A 21,470-nucleotide genomic window follows, 5' to 3' on the forward strand; every position below is an offset into this window, starting at 1 on the left:
TTTCTGAAGATTATAAAACATCATATCATTTTTTAATCGAGACAGTGAAATAACTGTCTCTACTTTTAATTGATGTTTGAATTGGGACATTGGGTTTAAGTCAGTTAATTGGTTTATGGGAAGGGGCCATCTTATGGACAAAGTGAACCTAGTTCCTAACTTTTGTGTTTAAGTGCAAAGCTGGGAAAATCAGGAAAGACAATTAGTTTATCAAAATTCAACACTGCCGATATTTACTACTGGACTGAGTCAAGGACAATGTTGAACATATGTTGAATTTGCCACCATTGAATTCATTTAATTAAATGGCAAGGTACATATATAATTATACTGCCTCAGAAAGGTATTCCGTCGATGAAACTTAGATAAAGTTTTTATCATAATAAACTGTGCAAGATCAAGATGCGCTAGACGTAATGAGGCAATGATAATGATATCGTTATTAAAGATAATGTACAAATAAAACTGGTGAGAGAAACTTTGATCTAGTTAACTATTCGTCAAATTCATTCATATCTCCTTATCGTCAATATTTTCACTTTTTGTTTTACAAATGCATGTTATGTAGCTACAGAATCTTAAGACATCTTCAATGTATATAATTTTTGCAGACAACTTAACAACAAGTGCACATCAACTCTATAATCATGATAATACACTATTTTAACTCTAAAAAGACATTCTACCTGGTAGGGCGGTGATGTCCATAACAACTTCAGACTTTGGAAATTCTGTTCCTCCATAACCTTTGTCAGAATGCACAGGTGAAAGGAACATAAGCTTCTTATATTTCTCTTCTGGGATATCTACATATAATCCTGCAAATATTAAAGATCAATGCAGTATGAACTACTAATTATATGAAATATATGGAGATAACGAACAGTATTAAAGCTCAAAAGTCCATTCAAAAATTAAATGCAGGAGCAGTGCAAACAAGGACGTGTAAAACACCAGGTGCCATGGCGGAGTTACCATTCTCTGCAGACCGGTCACTCCCGCCGTGTGCCCCTTGTTGTGGTCGAAAATTCCGTAGACAATTCAGTGTTTAAATAATGGACTAAAAATTAGTATGAAAAACATCAGCCAGCATTAGACTCAATGATATATTGTATTGCTGTATCGACCATAGAATTTGCGAAACTGTTGATACTTTTGTTTCATCATTTTGTTTGGTAATCACTTTGTGACGGTACATATTGTCGTTTTGTACATATTGTCGTCGGCGACAATATGTACCTCCCCTCACAGCACATATTGTCGTCTATCGGTACATACTGTCGCCGGCGACAATATGTACCGAGGCGAGCCTTATTTTCCTCCTGCATAATGGACGACAAAATGTACAGTCAAGCACCTGCACATATTGTCGTCGGCGACAATATGTACCGTCAAGGTCGGCATATATTGTCGTCGATATATTGTTTTGACGAATATTTACTTGAGAAAGGAAAGAGAGATTGACAAACACACACACACGGAGGGAGACGGACAACATTTCTCGCAATACCGAAGGGAGAAAACTTTTTGGTCAGAAAATTGTGTCCAGGATTGATGCACTTTACTATGATATCTCAAAGATACCGTAATTCTTGAGACATCTGAAAAATCAGCCTATTCTTTTTTTTTTCTTGTACTATATACTTGGAGATTCAATACATGTATAAGTTTTTTTGTTCAGTAGTAATGATTATTTGGAAATCATCTTTTAAAAATCATCTCAAGAACCACTGTGTCAGAAATGTTTAAACTTATGTGAAAGCTTCATTATGAAGTGTAGATTCAGTTTTATTTAGATCCTGTACATCGGGAGAAGGGTGTGGCTACAAAAGGTGATCAAAGTTTTTCATAGAATATTTAGAAAAAAATTCTTTAAATATTTTTTTTTTCAAGAACTACTGGGTCAGAAGAGATGATACTTCTATGAAAGCTTCATGTCATAGCATTTTGCTGTGCTGGGTGGCACGAAAAAGAATCCTCACTGCTCCATGACCCTGAGTGCCAAGTAAAGGCATCATTCTAAAAATTTCTAAAACAGCAGAAGGCCCGTGATTAGTGATGTTTATATTGAAGCATCCTCAGGTAAAGCAGACTCAAGTATCTCTAAATCAAACCGGGCCTAGAGTGGGGCCACAATGGGCCGTCAAAGTTCCACATAGGAATATATGGGAAAAATCTTTTTAAAAACTTCTCAAAAACACCAAAGCAATGATTAGTCATATTTATATGCACTCTCTACCATCGGCTCATACATTCACCTCTGTCGTTGGCTCGTGTATACCACAGTGATAAGCACGAGAAATAGTGCATTTCTTTTAATTCATTATAATTAAGCTAATGATAGTCCTTAAGGATGGATATTTACAAAACAGATCTAAAACTATTAGTTTAATTTGAAATTATCCTTGAAATGTTATGTTTTGAACGTTAGGTCAAAAATCTTGACGTCGCCCGCGTGGCGCAGTACTAGTGGTTAGAGCGTCAGCTCTAGAGTTGCGAAGTAAGGAGTTGATCCGTACGTCGCAGGTTCGAATCCCACTGTTGGACGTGGAGACCGGTCCTTCGGATGAGACCGTATAAATCGAGGTCCCGTGTCGCAATAGGTGCTGGCACGGAAAAGATCCCTCACTGCTCAATGGCCGTAAGTGCCGAGTATAGGACAAAATTTGCAGCTCTCCACCGGCAAATGGTGGCGTCTCCATATGAGTGAAAAATTCTCGAGAGGGAAGTTAAACAACATATAAACAAACAAACAAACAAAAATCTTGACGCGAGCCCATTGCAGAGGTGTCTGAGAGAGAAACGAACGACAACTCTGCATAGGAGATTGATTTATATGGAGTCGTGCATTGTCTAATGACATGTTCTGATGAACGACAATATCCGCAGTGAGGGTAGGTACATATTGTTGCCGGCGACAATATGAACAGGATGACAAAATGTACCGTCACCACCACGCTGCATGAAATGACATAAAGACACGTCAGTGTGATTCACACACCAATTACATTCACAAAACCATCAAAAAACAAGAAGAGAAATGTTTAAGCAACTATATCTTTGGGGCGACAATATGTACAGTGAGGGTGAGGCACATAATGTCGCCAGCGACAATATGTACATGTGTTACTTTTCAGCGGGCGACAGTATGTACCGATGGACGAAATATGTGCAGTGAGGGTAGGTACATATTGTCGCCGACGACAATATGTACAAAACGACAATATGTACCGTCACACCCTTCACTCTTTTTAGAAATTGCTCATACGTAGAGCATTCTCTTCATGTTCTTGCGTATCGAATCGATTGAGAGATATAAATCTCGTATGCAGGTGATATATTGCTGCACAGTATTCCTAAAGTTTCTCCTTTAATGCTGTTATAATTCTAGTGAAAAGTAAGGAAAGACGCTTGTTACATGTAGAACAATCTAAATCTTACATAACAATCTTAATGTAAAAGGAAATTATAGTTCTGAAAAGAAAAGAATGCTGTTTGGTACGAAAAGATCCTTCTTACTTAAATTACTCTGCTGATCCTCTCCTTCTGTCTCTGGATTTCTATTCCCTTCTAGTTCCACAATTTCACCTAAACCTTGTTCAACTTCAAAACCTCCTGAAAGAGAAATATTCAAATACCTCAAATTTCGTACCCGTGTTTTTAAAATTATATATCTTTCAGCTATTTCATAAAGCAGAAACTGCCAAAAGTCAAATTTGGCTGAATAGTTACTATGCTTTATTCTATTTTCATGGTGATCAAATTTTGTGGTTTGGAAAAATAAAAAAAAAACTGACAAGTCAGCAAGGACATCTTAGAGGCTCATGGACCACAACGCTAACTTGAGTTTCTTTTTAGCTTTGCAGTTCTTTATAAGATTTTTGAAAAACATTCATATTCCAATAAAAAATTGTGTCCAATACCATGGTCTTATGTTAATGGGTCTCTGAATCAACACAACATGGAGATGCATGATTATCAATATGCCTAACATGGTCTTTTTTGCAGTTGTGAAGAACATTATTTATTTCATGCAGGTACAATGATTCTGAGTTTTCGACTTTAACCATGGGTCCATAGTTTGATGAAAAAATAAGATAAATCCACACAACTTTAAGATGTTTGCAAATAAATGATTCTATTGTTATTCCTGAGCATTTTTTTTCTCTTATGGTCTAGTGTAAAAGTTTGATTTGCTATTGTGGCTTCACCCTTCCCCCTTCCCATTGAGTTTATGATTTAAACACTTTAAAATCTTGACTATCTCAAAAGTTTCAATTTTCACATCCAGTAACTCCACCGAAATTTTTTGGGAAAGTTTTTTTCCCCATATACTTCAGTGAAATACTTTATCCCTTTTTTGTGGTCCAACATATCCTGGATGCCCCAATTTAAAATCTAATACCTCAGGATAATTTCAACTAAGTTTCACAGTTTTGGTTCCTTTGTTCTTTCGAAGAAGTTATTATTATTATTTTATACAGACTTCCCCTATTTAATTTAATGTAAAACTTTTTTCCTCTATTGTGGGCTAACCATACAATGCTTTGTCAAAAAACAATGTCCGTGCATGGATAGGGATAATTTTCTTCCTTTTTCGTATAGAGATGGGTGTATACAATCCAACTGACAAATGTCTTTTGCACGAATAAAAAAATTAAAATTCAACACAATCTGAAAAAAAAAACAACAAGTTATTGATGATAACAGTGGGCTCTCATTTGTTTCCTCATACTAGAAGACGATAATCAATGAGAGAAAGGCGCATGTTGAAATATTACGAAATACTATTGCAAGCCCTTTAAAAGTCAATACGATGCAACCAAAATCTCTCAACAATTTTGGATCGATAATGTCAATCCTACTAGAGAAGAGAATTTATTTTTAAACAAAGCATTGAATATACTCATGCTACTAATTCATAATCTCTATAGCCGTTTTATGTGTTTCAAGGCCACTACGATAGAAAAAGGTTGAACATTTTCCGGTTCAATATACTGTTGGTCCGATACATGGTGAATATTGTCCAATCCATGGTGCATACATTTGATTTCCATTACTGGAACTCTTCAAATTAGAGTCGCGTTTGGTTGTCTGACTGGGACAGCATGACGTTGCGGGTAATACAAAAGATGCCAATCACAATCCAATTTTAAATGTTAAATGTATTTGTCATTCCAGTTAAAAAAAAGAACTAGTAGACAAATGTAAGAGAGCGAGAACCCTAAAGCGCCGCTCGTCACTGCGAGCTCTTAAAGCAACGCCTGTACGAGGAGAAAATTTGGACTTTGCACATTGATCAAAATAAATTTTTCCGCAGTTACCTGTGGTCCAATAATGCTTAGCGAATTGCATCTCGCTGCAAACTATGTTCTCGTGGTAGCAAAATTCAACAAAGAATAAAAACACTTTGATTTAATGGATAAATAAAAAAAATATATATATAGTAGATTAAACGTTCTTGATTAAAATTAGCACTGTTCAGACCTCGTTTTGGTAATGCAACATACATAACACGTTATATATACATGTATGATCTCAGAGTCCAGACGTAGCAAATGTCAAGTGCAGTTTGACTAGCCCAATCTAAATTACAGCTGAAAGGTATCTCCGCTCGCCCTAACGGCCGCAGTGTCAACATATAAAAAAATACGACATTTCTGAGGCATGTGCATTGTTTTAGATGTACCATAAGAAAAATAGATACTATACATACGACCAACATATCGTTGTTTCTACTCTTGATGCATATAAAGTTCACAACAATAAAATGATTTGTTCATCGACATTCAATATATTGTTAACATGGTTAGTGCCGGAAATATACATTTATTGACTGGTCGTTTGAGCCGGAAATTCCCCGAGATTTGTACATTTTTTACAACATAGCGCACTAAGAACTATAACTCTTCCATAGTGAAAATAGAAAGTATTCCGGCTCATTACACACACATACACACACACACACACACATTTATTACCTAATGATATTTTCGCAATAATAGCATAATACTGTGTCACAATTTCATAATTCATTAACATTAGATAACTTATGTATGTTATGCTTCATTCGATAATATTCAGTATATGGAGATATCATTGGAACTTGACCAAACACGAGGGTGTCCTATGCGTAATTATCTTTTCCTGTCTAGTGACGCCGAAATATGAATGAAATACTGCCGATTCGGCAAATAACAATAAAATCCAATCATCAATCTTTTCCAGTGTTAACTTTTTGGAAAGAAATTCCTAGATTTTCCCCATATATTTCAATTCAAAACTTTAATTTAATTCCATATTTTTGCCCAACTTCACTATTAGCGGCTATGGTTTATATAATTTATGACCGTATTCACGCCTGTGTTTAACGTAGCTTCGGATAGCGATCACGTTACATTACATGTATATTCTTAATCAAGAATTTTTCGGTCCATTTAATCCGAAAATGCGCCTATTTCAACATGGCAGAGTGCATTTGTAAAAAACGTGCTCCGAGAAAAATTCCCGGAAAAGTTAACTACAGGAAAGCTCAGCAGTAAAGGTAGATGAAGTAAATTAGAGTGAATGACAGAATATAATGTGTAAACAAGCAGGACAATAATATTTTTTTAGGAAATAGAATATTAGTAGTCGCAAACGACTTACACCCTATTCCAAACCAGACGACACAGCTGATAAAGATTATATGATGACATCAAATGGAACGAAGGACGAAGGGTTGTTAAGCTCAAGAACTTGGCAGACCATATTATGTGCTTACAGCCAAAGGGTAAAGGCAATTGTCTGCATTTTTCCAACATCAAAAACGTTGTTGACTTGGTACTTTTTTGTTTCAAAATATTGGGCCTAAATGTAACTGATAGTACTGTACTATTTGTGGATTTACAAACACTTTTTCCACTGAAAAGATATACGATAGAGAGGCCTGTGACGGTACATATTGTCGTTTTGTACATATTGTCGTCGGCGACAATATGTGCCTACCCTCACTGCACATATTGTCGTCCATCGGTACATATTGTCGCCGGCTGAAAAGTAACACATGTACATATTGTCGCTGGCGACATTATGTGCCTCACCCTCACTGTACATATTGTCGCCCCACAGATATTGTTGCTTAAAGACTTCTTTTATTGATTTTTGGTAGTTTTGTGAATGTAATTGGGGTGTATATCACACTGATGTGTCTCGTATGCTACTTCATGCAGCGTGATTGTGACGGTACATTTTGTCGTCTTGTTCATATTGTCGCCGGCGACAATGTGTACCTACCCTCACTGTGCATATTGTCATCCATCAGAACATGTCGCATGACAATGCACGGCAATGGTCCATATGAATATGGCCAGAGAAACTATAAACTTCAAAAATGGTCATATACACTTAATGTTATCGTCGAAATATGGCTGAAATATTGCCAACTGGGTGTTAAACAACAATATACAGTTAAAGTATATCATTGAGGGAGTTAGCAAGATTCCAGTTCCCCAAAGCCAGGACTATTTCCCGAGGCGAAACCGCAGTGATATACTTTTAACTGTTTTATTATACCGATACAAACGTAAAATTCAGAAAGTGTGATTTCAAAGCAGGGATTAGCTCACTGAACTAACACACGGGGATTAGTCCATTCACATAATTATCATACCAATTTTAATGTAAAACCTAGAGGATTACGGATAACCGGGAATTAGCTTTCGAAGCGGGGATTACCTCACTTGACTAACACATGGGGATTAGTCCATTCTTAATGATTTCTAGGGAAATAGTCACATCTAACGATCTAATGTTATTTAGGCAAAAATTCAGTAGAGGTATAACAATAATCAATCAATCAACAATCCATATAAATATGACTAATCATTGCTTTGTTTTGCTCTGTTGCATTGCCTTGATCTCTTTTTGAGAAGATAATTATTAAAGAAGTTTCCCATATATTCCTATGTAAAAATTTGATCGCTTATTTTGGCCCCAGCCTAGGCCCGGTTTGATTTGAAGATGCTTGAATCTGCGCTACCTAAGGAAACTTCCATATAAGTATCACTATTCACGGGCGTACTGCTGTTCTCAGTGGTGGATCCAGACAAAAGAGGGGGTTGGTTCAGAATTTTTTTTTGACAAGCTAAAAAAATTTAAAAAGTTATTTGCATGTAAAGGTGTGTTACTGTATATGTTAAGTAAATTATTAAATTATTAAATTTTATCTGTGGACTAAATTGAGAGTACCTCCAAGTCATTTTTTCAGAAGTAAACATATTTGAATGATTTTTCATATATATATAGATGATAATATGAATTTTCATAAAACATTACTTCTTTGGGAAAACAATGAGAGATACTGTAACTCTCTAATTTTGGAAAAACATGTGATTTTCCCTAAAGAAATCAACGGAAAACGGAAAATATTTTTTAAACATCTTCCCCCCACATGTGTAACAAAAATTCCTTTTTACAGGTAAAATGGACTGTCATTTCACAAATTCATACTAAAACTTTTGTTGTTTCACGGGGGGGGGGGGGGGGGGGGGGGGGGGCATATGTTTACAGACAAAAAAAACCCCAAAATGGTTATTTTTTTTTACCAATTTCAATGGGGTTTACAACTAAAACGTTGTATTTTATTAATAATATATATTTTATTTTAAATGAGTAAAACATAAGAAAAGATTTGAGGAACATTTATTCATATCCAAGAATATTTCAAATGTGGTGATGCTTTAAAGCCCGATTTCAATGAAAAATATCGTCTACCCCCCTTACTCAAAGAGCTGGAATTAGGGGTAAATAACTATTTAACACTGGAAATAAAATTATCAATCAATTACCATTGAACTGTTCTTTCCATTCAACAAAGATTTTACGGCCAAATTGTCATTAGTATTGAATGAAATGGGTGTAAAATGTAGGCGGGAATCGAAAGTTAGCGTGCGTAGTTCTTTAGGCCTATACTTGGCACTCACGGTCATTGAGCAGTGAGGGATTTTTTTATTGTGCCAGCTACGCAAAATTGATCGTACGCTATAAAACGAAGCTTTCACATAAGTATCATCTCTTCTGACCCAGCACAAAAAAATTGAATGATTTTTTTTTCTAAATATTCTTTGAAAAAAAGTTGATCATCTATTGCAGCCACACCCTTCCCTCGAGGGACATGATCTGAATACATGTAAAACTGAATCTACACCTCATAATGAAGCTTTCACATAAGTTTTATCATTTCTGACACAGTGGTGTACATCAATCCTGGACACAATTTTCTGCCCAGAAAGTTTTCTCCCTACAGTATTGCTAGTAATGCTGTTTGTCCCCCTCTGTGCGTGTGTGTGTGTGTGTAAATCTCTCTTTCCTTTCTCAAGTAAAAACTAGTATTCGTCAAAATAATATATCGACGACAATATATGCCGACCTTGACTGTACATATTGTCGCCGACGACAATATGTGCTGGTGCTTGACTGTACATTTTATCGTCCATTATGCAGGAAGAAAATAAGGCTCGTCTCGGTACATATTGTCGCCGGCGACAATATATACCGATGGACGACAATATGTGCCGTGAGGGTAGGTACATATTGTCGCCGACGACAATATGTACAAAACGACAATATGTACCGTCACAAGGCCTCAAAAGTAGCTCTTAAATTGGTAAGTCAAATAGATATTAACATTATGTGCATTGTATATAGATGTATATTTCAAATGTCTGTCATAATTGTAATTCATCATGAATAGAAAACTTCTTATATGTTAACTGCATGCAGGAAACTACCATTTGATTGGGGGGGGGGGGGGAGCTAGCAAAATTTGGGGGTATCAGCTTATTTATTTACATGGCTGAGAAAGACAAATTATCTTTTTATTTCCAAGAGTACTGGGGACAAATTATTTCTGGTTTTCTTCACTGAAAAAAAAGTTTGACAAAGTGACATATACTGAAACATGTATTTGCATGTTGTTTGCTGGTCCGAGAAAATTCAATCCCTTATTTCATTACTGCCGCATGGTAGCTTGGTCATTTCTCTTGATATGTCGAGTTTCTGTGTAAGATTTTCTGGTAAAATGTGCTTTTCCAAACAGCCATAAATTTTGTTTTACATGAATCTATTTTAATCTATTTTTTTCCAGCCATCATGATGGTACATTCTGGTATTGACCAATCTATGTAGTAAATATTCTAAGCACCTTTAACAGTATCTATTGGAGCCACCACATTGAAGAAAATGAGATGCCAGCTTCTGTGCAACCAGGCCAAAGAGTCTTGTTGGCTAGTTAGAGACGACGAATGCTAAAGCGGACCAGTTGGTAAGCAGTTTTGATGCTGGATAGATGACCAGGGGGTCCTGATGTCAGTATAATAGTGATACTGGTAATGTAACTATGTAATATTGTTAATTGTTATACCTTCAAAAATTGTTTCCTATATAAATCTATTCTTTGAGAAGTCTGATATTTTCAATGCTTTACTGAGCGGTCCATTAAAAATCGATGTATGACCGCTGAGTAAGATATTGGACCTTTCGACGAGATATTGGACCGCTGCGTCACAATTTGGACGGGACCGAGTTTAGCCGTAGTGTGGGTAAAGGAAATTTACATTATAGGAACCCGTACAAGATATATGTATGTAAATAAAATAAAAGGTGTAGCAAAACATTTACTGACTGTGTTCTCGGGCAAAATGCGTTTTGTCGACCCTCGAACCAAACTGTTTTCCTGGCCTCAGGCAAACAGTTTGGTTCTTGGTCCGACAAAATGCAGGTTGCCCTCGAACCCAGTCAATAAATGTATAATGTTATATCTCAGATAAATTCATCAAGTACAGTGTATAATGATTGATTGTATTTTGTTTAACGTTACATTCGAGAATTTTTCACTCATATAGAGACGTCACCGTTTGCCAGTGAAGGGCTTCAGATTTCAGGGCTCAACTTCAATTCACTCGATTGCTGGCTATATGAATATTGCCCAAATAATCTCTTTGTTACATTAGTTGTATGTCAAGCTAAACCTTATGAACAACAAATTAAGTACTAATGGCTTGATATCTTCAGAAAAGGTATCATTCGATTTTATATTAAAAATTCAAATAATTATATACATTGTTCCTTCATTATTTACCTATGTCTTACGTTTTGGTATTGTTTCTAAATTACTTATTCCCAAGACCCCCTCCCAGTTTTCCTCTCTTCAGTCTTTTGCAAAAGCTGTATTTTGTTTGCGATTTCATATTTTCTTATGGTTTGAGTTTCGATGATAGATCCCGTGGTTTGAATGAAATTGTATTAAATTTTTTTCTTGCATTTTTAATTAACAATTTACCATCAATATTTATCTTTGTTTTTAAATATGTCCTTTCGAGATACCACCAGTTATATTAAAACTTATTTTGAAGTGCTGTAAAATTAGGAAAATTACTAGCCTTCAACATCTTTATCTGAATAAGTCAAGATTGGGTAAGAATAACTCAGTTTTATCAGTGTTTATAGCGTGCAAGAGAACTACGTCTCAAGTAAACCCGACTCAACTGGGGTTAAAACGCGGCTTACGATCCGCGGATCAACGGCTGAGCTGTACTTACATATATCTGAGCCATAGATACGCAACCGGCCATATGTTTTCCTTAGTCGTATGTTATTATCCTACCTGCTCATATATTTTTGATGGAATGAAATTACTCTTGATCAATTTGAAAGAGTGCCGATCATATTTTTTTCAATGATAATCTTATTATTCTATGCAATAGAATTATTTGTATTGGGAAGTGCTTTGTCAAATGGATATTTTGTCTCAGTATATTCAAAATGTTTTTGTTTTATTACTTTATGATTTCTCCCAATGTCATATTAATATTTTCATTAATCATTTATTAGAAATTGTTTTGTACGTATGATCCATTTCATCCATTTTTTTTAAAATTAGCTTTGCATGTTTTAAAAATAGCATTTTAAACATTACTCATATTTTCATGTCAGGAAAATAAGGGGATGGACTACTCGGTACATGTACCTTTATTAGCCCTGAATGTGACCAAGATTGTTAGAGTGAAGAATGGTATTAGTCAAATCTTTCACATCATGATAAATAATTTTTTTAAATCAATCAGAGAATTTTTTATAGAATTTAAAGAGTATCAATTTTTTTTTTTTTTTTTTTTTTTTTTTTTTTGCATGAAAATAGTCAAATGTGTTGAATTTTAAAAGTTTAATGCGCACATGTTAATGTAGATTTATAGTATAAAATTCTTTAATTTTTTTTTTTTTTTGAATTATTGAATGCATATTGCATAATAAATACGAGGGCTGTTCAGAAATTATTGAGACATTTACTGCTACTCTGTAAAGAACAGAGATAAATTCATGAAAATTCGTTAACATTTTATAAAAAAAAAATAAATAAAACAAAGGATAATTAAATACGTTCCGATGAAATTATAAACATGCATATGTTTATTGATCAGGAGCAGCATCCTGTGTTGTTGCTACCCCAGTGTAAAATATACATGAAGTTTCATATACAGGTGGACTTAGCATCATGCAGTATTCATATATGCAACGCGGGTCAACGTTATTTAGTACGTAATAATTGATGGTCGTCCGGAGCATTTGTTCTGGTTGAATTATTTGTAAGAACAAAGTATATGCAAATGAGAAGAAAAAAAAAACCTTAGACATGTTTTATCTCATATTTATTGTTTTAGCAGGTCTTTAGTTTGGATAAGAGTTCTCCGTGGCGCTACACAAAATTTTAGGTATACTCGCTGCACCGCCTTGATGTCAAAATCCATTTTGTCGTCTTTATCAGATTTCTGTACCGCGCTTAAATTTTTTATGATCTCCGTATTTCTTTTCAAAATTCTAACAAACTTGCACAGAATGAAATTAAAATTAAACTGAGAAATTATATACAAAAATTGAATTATTTTCGCCCTTATTATGGGTCCACCGGGAGTTTGAACGCAATTGTTACATTTTTTCAGTATCCGATTTCGCGACTGCGCCGGGTACCTCTACCATTGACACATTAATATACCATTCAAAAGAAGAAATAAAATATTTCTAAAATATTTTTTTTACTTTTATTAATTCTTATTGTTTGTCAAACGCATATGCAAATTTTCACTAAAAGGCGTTCTATAGAAAGAAAAATACACAATGTCTTAATAATTTCCGATCAGCCCTCGTATTTATGGGTAATATATGTTGTTCAATGATTTTTCGGAATGACTGGAAAGGGTAGGAATATTACCACCCCTGTGCTTACTTAATGAATCCTCAATTCAAAGTTCATTTTTCCACGGAATGTTCATTATACATTCTTTTGCGCCATGTGAAAAAATGTAAGAAAAAAGTATTTGGGTTTTTTTTTGGGGGGGGGGGGGATAAGGTGTCCTTCCTACTTTAAACCAGGTTTACCACTAAGATCAGCTTATTTTTTTCTTAAATCTCTTTCATACCTTTTTCTCAGAAGTTAGCTTAGCTCACAAATTAAACTAAGCCTAAACCTGGTCTAGGGTAGATGTTAATGTCAATTTAATGTTCTTCTAACACTGGAGTAATGGATAGCTTTAATGAAGAAGCTGGAGTTATTTGAGAAATATAAAAAAAACGACCCAAAATTATCTGTGTCAGATTGGATATTATTATGTGATGGTCTTGCACTTCTCTAAAAATACTGTTCTACTTATTATGGACATGCTGAAGTGTGTTACAGCAATTCTCATTGCCAGGTCAGGTTGAAATCTAATTGTGATTTTCATTGTCTCAGATTTGAAACTTCAATTTACTTAAATTTATATAACTAAAGTAATATGGGACAGCTTTTGAATCCCCTCTTGGGAAACACATAAACCCACCCACCCATCCACTAAAAGGTCCTTAGTTGATAGGAAGATATGCAAATACGTGTGCACGAATTATGAAAGTGTCAAAATAAGTAAATGTTTTCATAATTGCAAGTATTTTTAATGACAATCATTTTACTTGCTCAATACTGACATTTTGATACATAAGATTTAGAAAATCAATAAATTTAAAATAAAAAGTAGCTATGAATTAGCATGATTTAATAAAATTATGTCTTTTCCCGAGATACTTTCAAAGTGTACTGTGTTTATTATAACGTTCTGAAATTATGTTCATTATAAAACATTATAAAGAAAAACGTAGAAAAGATACACAAAGAAAAATAACAAAACAAAACAAAACAAAAAGCAGAAATGGGAAAATGTGGGGCACGAACTTACAATCAGAATTTTTACATCCCAGCCATCATTCCACTGCGCCAACGCCGTCAATGATATCGAATCGATAAATTTAAAACAAATTGCTAAATCTTAAGGTAATATAAGAAGATAGATTGAATATATATTTTCATCATTTTCAATTTGAAGATCATCTTTAACCAAAATTATCTAAATGTAATGAAGTGCAGTCATATCCAAATAAAATTATTCAAAAGTTGTTTTTCTAGTTAAGGGTGGTCTTTGGCAACAATTTGTCATCGTTAGGTGGATACCTCAATATTTACTATATACTCCAAACAAACTGGATAAATTTCATAATTTTCTTATGAGGGAACAATAACATTGAAATATCATTATTGCGTGATTTTTTTACGCATTTATAAACTAAGATTGTATGACAAAATTTTGGTTAAACAAATTGAATGTATTTTAAGAAATCACTACGAAGTAGGCGAAAATGCCTATCAAATGCGCTATGGCTCTTTAAATATACCATGAATTAATTGAATGGCCTTTGTCATATTGATAGTAATGATGAAAACATTGTTCATACTCAAAATAGGAAGATACTCCTAGTAGTTAGACATTTTCTGTGAAGAACTAAGAGGGGTTTTTTTTCTTAAAGATTTAAGTTGTCCTTGCGTTTACCTGTTTTTATAGTTATTTCTCTGGTTAATGTACCGTCACGGTAGCTCATTCGGTAGAGCGCTCGCTCCGTGATCGGGAGGTCGTGGGTTCGAGCCCCGGCCGCGACTGACTTATGTCGATAAAAAATAGGTAGCAACTGTTCCTTCGCCAAGCGCTCGGCACTGTGAAGTGAAAGTTGCGGGTCCTTCGGATGAGACCTTAAAAACCGAGGCCCCGTGTCACGGCGGGCGTTGGCACGATAGAGATCCCTCACTGCTCAATGGCTCTGAGTGCCGAGTAAAGGTCTAAAATTGAAGCCCTTCACCGGTATATGGTGACGTCTCTATATGAGCGAAAAATTCTCGAACGGGACGTAAAACAACATGCAATCATTCAGTCAATCAATCTGGTTATTGTTATACCAAATGCTGTTAAAATCCGAGATTTAGTGCAGTTTAGGTAAAACCTGTTTTATTTTCAGTGTGAAACACAGGTGAGGATTACGTGAGCTTAGCTTTAGTGGGATTTAAACCTAGTTAACCTGACTCTGGATTACTTAATTAACCTAGCTCACCTAAAACATATTTGGCCACTTGCATACCTGTAACCCTGATTTAATAGGTGATCTGGGGATCAGATACCCCTGTCTTAAACCTGGCTTAAGCTGTACTCAGGTGAGAAGTAGTTGGGTTGCAAACATGTGATTCAACTCTTTCTTACCTGAATACGGCTTAAGATTATCTCATTATTTGAAAATAATGGCAACAAGACAGAAGTCAGCAATTTTTTCTGAATAAGAAAAAAGAAATTTTGTGGTAGGAAGGACATCATAGAAAATAAGCAAAATGATGGCAGAATGGTTAGTAAGAAGAACACAGAATTGATAAATATTGAGTAAGAATTTAGTTCTAGACACGGTGTAAACAAGAGAACCATAACACAGCTGAAATCATAATGGAAAAATCTAAAAGCCAGAGCGAAGTCGGCTGTTGCTAAGGAGAGGAGAGACAAGAAAGAGACAGGTGGAGGACCATCTGGGAAAAGCTTGGATAAAATTTCCAGCACCATATCCGATATGCTTCCACAGCAAAGTTTTAGTTTGCAAAATCCATATGACGATAATGCAAGTCTCCATGGGGATGAACCAGAAAATTACAATGGAGATTTAGATGATAATGACGAGGTATATTTTGTCAAAATTATTGCATTTAAAACAATTTTGATTAAAATTTCTTTGCATACATGTATGCGCTGTAGATTTCTTATTTTTCAACCTGTACATATACTTCCGCGATCCCACCATTTTTGTCAAATTACGAGAACATAAAAAAATCGGGCGCACCCAACATTTATAATAATTCTATATAAATAATCAGCTATTAAAAATTAAAGTGTGATTTTAAAATACGTGAAAACAAAATCTCACGATTTTACAGTTTTATTAATCCCTCGCGTTTCATGAGGAATCTTCTGTATGCATGTTTTATTGTATTTTTTGTTGTTGTTGTTGACAAAAACCATTATATAAATGATACATTTTATTTACTCATAATAATTACAGTCAATGCTTCACTGTTCACAGATATTGACAACCAACACAATTCAGGAGGATGCGCCGATAATGTCGGAAGAATCCGCTAAACCGCCACAACCAGCGTCCAGAGTTCCTGGTACTAAACAAAAAGCTGCTGGTTCAGGACGTCAAGACCAAGTCAAGAATAGGCTCCTGGAAATGGCAGAAATAGAACATAGTAAAAAGGTGACAATCCTCCAATTGAAAGAGGACATACTAAAGTTAAAGAAACAGAAACTAGAGAACGAAATAAATTAAGTGAACATAATTTGCCAGTACCTCCATTCTAAGATTCTAACAACAACAGTGGCTTTTTCTGACAGCCATATGCACAATGAATAGTATTTTGCATATTAACAAATATAAAGCTTACATTAAATAAAAGAGAATTGAAAAAATAAATTTATAATCAATTTTACTTACTTGTTCGGTTTTTTTTACTGAAACTGTCGAATCAAAACTGCTCTTAAAGCCTGCCCCCCCCCCCCTTGGTTTGCATTTGGTGGCATCGGAACTGGAACAGCTGTTTCTCCTTCATCGTCATCATCTGCTACCGGGATGGCAGCTTTCCTTGCAATATTGTACATTACTGCGCAAACAATAATAATGTGCAAGGTTGTAGAAATCTTAAATCTCAACTGGTTTCAAAGGCAAGGAAAGCGTCTTTTCCTAACGCCAAATACATTTTCAATTTTAACTCGACTGTTACTCAAAGCAAAATTAAAGCGTCTCTCCTGTGGTGTCCGGCAAATAAGAATGGGTGTTATTAAATAAGGTTTGAGAGGGTATCCATTAGCTGCAATCAAAATCCCAGGGATATTTCTTCTTTCAAAACTAGCACAGAAACTACTGTTCTCAAAAATCCGACTGTCATGGGTACTTCCCGGCCATCTTGCAACCACGTTTGTAAGCATTTGATCATTGTCACAAATTGCTTACACATTGATGGAGAAAAATCCTTTCCCGCTACGAAAAATTTCTGCCGTGTCACCTCCAGGTGGTTGTATTGGGATATGGGTACAGTCTATTGCACCCACTATTCCCGGAATACCACTATGGTTCATAAAACCTCAGTCTTTGGATTTCAGTTAGTTTATTCCCTGATGGAAATACTACATAATTCTTGTAAAGCGATGCCAATGCAGACGATACTCTCTTCACAATTCGAGAAGCTGAACTTTCATGAACTCCAAAGAGATTTCCAAAAACTCTGAGGAAACACCCAGTTCCGTATAACCGTAAAGCTATTAGTAGTTGATCAAGAGGTGATATTGATGAAATCCTCTTTTGTTTTGGCTCCAGGTGTTCCCCATTTTCATTTAATAATTCAATTACACATTCCTTTCTTTAACGAAACCTGTCAATAAATTCCTCTTTAGAATAATTCAGAAAAGGGTTTGTCCTGTCTCTTACCATGCTTTCTCGCCTGATAAGTATTTCCACTAAATAAATTTGGTCTATCTCATCAAAATAATACTCCATCACTTATATAAGCCTTCCTTTAAACTTGTCCATTACCTGGTTTACTGTAAACCACAATTCTGAGCTCTACTCGGATAAATCAGTGAGGTCTGCAAGTGATTTGATAATTTTGAATCTGACTTAAGCCTAGATCACCTTGATCCAGGCTTAAGCCAAACATGTGCAAGTGGCCAACAGTGCTGCTATCCCACAGTATGATTTGGGATGGGTTTGTATAGGATTCAGGATTGAGGATTCACGATAGTAACATATAGTACTTAATCCAATCCTATCCTATCCTACCCTATCCTGTATCCTACAGCCAATCGAATTCAAGGTCGATTCATATCAGAATTAATTACAAAAACGGAAAAGGGTTTAAAACGTACAAAATAAATACTTGTAAAAAACAATAGAAAATAAACTTTTTTTTTTTATCTTAACACACACCGGAATACTTTTTGCATAGGTGACAGGGGATAGTTTCGTACTAAAGACCCGGTCAAATTTCTTTAAAAAACTGAGGTATCCCCAGTTAGATGTGATATTTTATGTAGAAAAATGATTAGAATAATTATGGGACACATTCGCAGTGTAGTGGAGTGCTTGGTGGAAAAAATGATGTGCAATATATAGGTGTCACTATGACGCTTATCATATATAGAGTTGTAAATGCAAAAGTAAGAAAGGTCAGTTGCAGAGGAAATTCAGCTGAAAAGCAGTAGGGTTTAGAAGAAAGTTTGTATCTCAGAGGGAAGATTAATGGCCCCATATCAATTGGTGAATTTTCATTAGGGCATACATTGATTTACCGAATACTGGGTGTTTTATCCTGCTCGCTCGGGCCTGGGAGTGGGCTGTATGGATGCAACTGAGGCCCAAATCTTGGAAAAACAAGCCAAAATTTGTGGAGTCCCCAGGTGCATTTTTGGTACATGTGCACTCTAATAGGCAGATTACATGTAATTTGTTGGCAAAATTTGTGAGCAATGGGCATATGAAGTGTAATTATTAGCCCCCGGAAAACTGTCCCCATGTACATGTTTTTTATGGACTGCATGTATATGTGTACCCCCTCGGCACATGTTTGGCATTAAAAACAACTATCATCTGCCACCATATAAACAACGAACTTTCAAAGAGTTCGGACATAAATAGATCTTATTTTCTTCAGCATGTTTGGATTATTAAGCCAATTCCTGCTTGTTTTATAGTTCAATAACATGTTACTGTGTTAAATGTGCTCTGTTTGTCTGGATAATTCTATGCAAACCACCAACGGCGGACTTTAACAGATTAATATCGCAGTTGTATGGTGCAAGAATATGTAATAAAATGAATTATCCCACATCCAAAAAGAAAAAAAAAGTAAAAAAAAAATGCCACTAAGCAGCATAGAAATTTTTAACCTTTTTAAAAAGATGAAACAGGACAATATTCCAATCTGTAAAAAAGATCAAGAACTACACACGCTAACTATCGATTCCCGCCTAATTTTACGTTCATTTAATTCAATATTTATGACAAGTTGACCGTAAAATCTTTGTTGAATGCAAAGAACAATTCAATGTTATTAATTTTAATTCCAGTGTTAAATAGTTAATAACCCCTAATTCCAACTCTTTAAAAAAAGGGGGAGTAGGGTAGACGATATTTTCATTTGAAATCGGGCTTTAAAGCATCAGTGCATTTTAAAAATTTTTGGGATATGAATAAATGCTCTTTAAATCTTTTCTTGTGTTTTACACCTATAAAATTAAACATATTTTTTCAATAAAATACAATGTTTTAGTTGTAAACCCCCTTGAAATTGGTGAAAAATAAGCATTTTTGTAGATTTTTGTCTGTAAACATATGCCCCTCCCCCTCGTGAAACACAAAAAGCTTTGGTATAAATATGTGAAATGACAGTCCATATAACCCGTAAACGGGACTTTTTGTTCCCAAGGGGGGATGTTTAAAAAATATTTTCCGTTTTCCGTTGATTTCTATAGTAAAAAACACAAGTTTTGCCTATATTATAGAGTTATCTCTCTTTGTTTTCCCAAAGAAGCAATGTTTTATGAAAATTCATATAAATATGAAAAATCATTCAAATGTGTTAACTTTTGAAAATGGACTTGGAGGTAGGCGGAAGAACAATACTATCGTTCGCAGTTCTTTATTCAGGTATAAGTGTCAGAAATGAAACTATTAATTCCGATGCACTGATTTGGAAACTGAGAAAAAAACATGTATATTTAAACAAAAGAAGGGAAAATATAGTGTTACAATTCAAGTAGGTACGAGAAGTGCAAGTAATGTTAAGAAGTCCATAATGAATCAAGAGAGACTGCAAATATGGCTATCAAGTCCATGGAAAATACTTTAAAAGAACAACAAATTGAAAAGAGAAATAGAGAAGTTCTTTGTGAAGAACAGATCGAGGCATTAAATATCCCCAGGCAGAAACCCTGAAAGAAAATGACAGAAAGAGTTAAAAATTAAAGAGCAGGTTGATGTGTGGAAATCTAAAAAAAAAAAAAAAAAATAGATACATGTATAAGAACATGTTACTCAAAAAAAAAAAATGAAATAAAGATAATTACTTACAAAAAATATCAAAAAGTTGAGAAGTATTGCTAAAAGTTGCTAAGGAGCGTTTAAGATAGATCTAAGGAACTGGTGTCAATGAAATCAGAATTTAAAGTTATAAAGTTATGCAAACTCCGCTTAAAAACCTACAATCTGTATCACCTGAAATAAAACCAGATGGAAATGATGACTTTAAAAAAAAATAAAGTTGAGAAATACTGTTAGATCATTGGAGCAGGAAAGAATTTACCTTTAAAAATTTGAATATGTAAGATGATGATGTTGAAATGAAAATATTTGATGAAGATTCTTGTTCATACACACCTAAAGTTAAAGAATACATAATGAAATTGAAATCTCTTAATATCGTGACAAACAACTCTCCCACTGTTAATGAAACTGTTAGAAACAAACAGTGGACAACACTGTGTGTAAAAAAGTTGCTATAGGACAAAACAAATTGGTATGGAACTTGGACAAAAGAAAAACCTTTGTTTACATGGAGATGAAACAAGAAACACGAAAAACAGAAAAACTTACTAAATATTTGTTGCAAGCAATGAAGAGAAAGAAGCATTTTTCCTCGGGTAAAGAGATATGCATAATAAAGCAGCTACAACAACTATGGGCACTTTCAAACAAATCCTATATGACAAATCCAAATCCTGTGAGGAAATGATAATCAATGAAGATCAATTGGTCATGCCATCATAAGCAACGTACAAAGTTCAGTGTCTGATAGGGCAAAAGTAAATGTATCATTTCACAGAGCCCTTACACAGTATAAACCAGAAATACTTTCAAAAATAAAAAAAAACAAGATGTGTTTGTGAAACACTGATGCCCCCGTATGGCAGCTTATAGCGAAGGTTAAAGTTTCTTCAAATGCAAGTCAAAATCCAGGCCAAAAGATAAAAAATGTTGATACCCAAAGAAAGGTCTTGTCTCAAGGAATACAACTGTGAAATTTGAAAGACCTAGATACAACTGTT

The 21,470-nt window shown here is 34.8% G+C and overlaps 1 protein-coding gene and 2 pseudogenes across 1 annotated transcript in view; 1 reads left to right on the forward strand and 2 right to left on the reverse strand.

Moving 5' to 3' along the window:
• Positions 1-21,470, reverse strand: part of LOC133204128 (uncharacterized) — a 363,878-nt gene that overhangs the window by 267,738 nt on the left and 74,670 nt on the right. The gene's annotated exons all lie outside the window — the stretch shown is intronic.
• On the forward strand, positions 15,629-16,781 carry LOC133204164 (myb/SANT-like DNA-binding domain-containing protein 3; annotated as a pseudogene).
• Positions 16,881-17,958, reverse strand: LOC133204056 (putative nuclease HARBI1; annotated as a pseudogene).

Source organism: Saccostrea echinata, unplaced genomic scaffold, assembly GCF_033153115.1.
Source record: "Saccostrea echinata isolate AGI-Se365-2 ecotype Australia unplaced genomic scaffold, CSIRO_AGI_Sech_v1 ptg000052l, whole genome shotgun sequence".
Classification (NCBI taxonomy): Eukaryota; Metazoa; Mollusca; class Bivalvia; order Ostreida; family Ostreidae; genus Saccostrea; species Saccostrea echinata.